The sequence below is a fragment of the Penaeus monodon genome, chromosome 19, assembly GCF_015228065.2.
Source record: "Penaeus monodon isolate SGIC_2016 chromosome 19, NSTDA_Pmon_1, whole genome shotgun sequence".
Classification (NCBI taxonomy): Eukaryota; Metazoa; Arthropoda; class Malacostraca; order Decapoda; family Penaeidae; genus Penaeus; species Penaeus monodon.
Genome location: NC_051404.1, coordinates 43195242 through 43196781, shown reverse-complemented (window position 1 = coordinate 43196781; position 1540 = coordinate 43195242).

The following is a 1540-nucleotide window of genomic DNA, read 5'->3' as shown; positions in this document are numbered from 1 at the left end:
CAGAGCGGTGTGTGATAGCATTCCTCTCTTGCTCATAAGAGGAAGTGGGAGATATTTTATGCGCGTTCGAATCGATACTTACCATTTCGCTTTTTATGCTCGGCTTTTGTCTTAGGCCGAGCCGTTCATTAGGAAGGCTCGGCGTAAGAGCCCCGCGCCCCGGGTCAAAATGGGCCTTATGTCGGGGGGCGATAGCGACCATTCCCTTCGGGTCGCGTCGAGGGCTTGCTCCTCTTGACGGCCCATTGTCAGATGGAAGAGGAGAAAATAATGCCTGCATTCCTATCGATTTTTTTCCTTGGTGGTATTAATACCTGTCGTGCAAGGCTGACAGAGTCGCGCTAACACACTGCTGCCGCAAGCGCGATTCCTGGCCACGCCGGGGACTCTTCCGCCGCTTGAACCTTGTGATAAGGGCTGATAAGCGGCGACGGGGTCTCGGCCCGGGCGCTGACAGGTCCCCGGGGTTTAATCCAAGTAATGCGCGCGGGCGGCCGGGGGCGGGGGCGTCGGCGAATACTCGGCAGGTGAATGCAAAATGCGCTCCGGTGCTTTGGTGTGCACGTGTATGCATCGGAATGCGCGCGGCATGTTTATTTTAGGGCGCATGGCTGGTGCATGCGGCAAAATATATATGTATGCATGGTGTGTATTGTAGTGTCCTTATGCGCGTGATGCATCATTTCAAGTATGCACACGTGTGCGATGCTTTAAAGTACTCTTGTGAGCGTAAGGTAGCATTCTATATCATTTAAAATACTTATTTGTGTATACTGCATGTTTGCTGGTGCATATTTGTTTGTTTACAAATATGTTCATAAGCCTATTTTATCCATTCATGTCCGCTATGTGCGTCCGACTTGAATACGTGTTTCCAAACGCCCATAGTGTGTGCATTCATCTGTACAAGCGTGCGTGATTCCTGCTTTCAGTAATGTACATATGCGCGGTTTCCGAATGGTGAATGGTTTTACTAATGCAAATCCGAGTAGTACTTGTGTGTGTACTCATGGAAGCGCGAATATGCACTTTAACCAGTGTCAGCGTATGTGAATGTGACGTGCGTGTCAGCGTGCATAATTCTCGGGGTTCCACAGCTGGAGAGTGCATGGCGTAGATATAACTAGACGGACGTGTTCGGTGCAACATCGATGCAACTTTTTTAGGTGCTAGGCAGAAATTACCACGAGAATCACCCTGTGTTTTATTTGGTAATTAAGTGCGTTCGAATAAATCACATAAAAAAATACATCATTAGACGCAAGAACTACATCCGAACAAATCAGGAAAATATTAAATCTGCGAAGCTGAACGAGAAAATAAGGAATATTGCAGTGACTTTTTCTCTTTTCCTTTTTTTTTGTTGACATAAGAAGGGGAAAGCAGGAAAAATATCAGGTTTATAGTCTCTAATGAGATATGAACTCCCATGTACAGTGTTTACATTTTCAGGGTTCGGGGATTGAACCACTCAGCAAACCTATTTACATTTTTTCTCTTTTCGTTTTTTTTTTATAGTTGCGGGGAGCGGGGGTAGGGG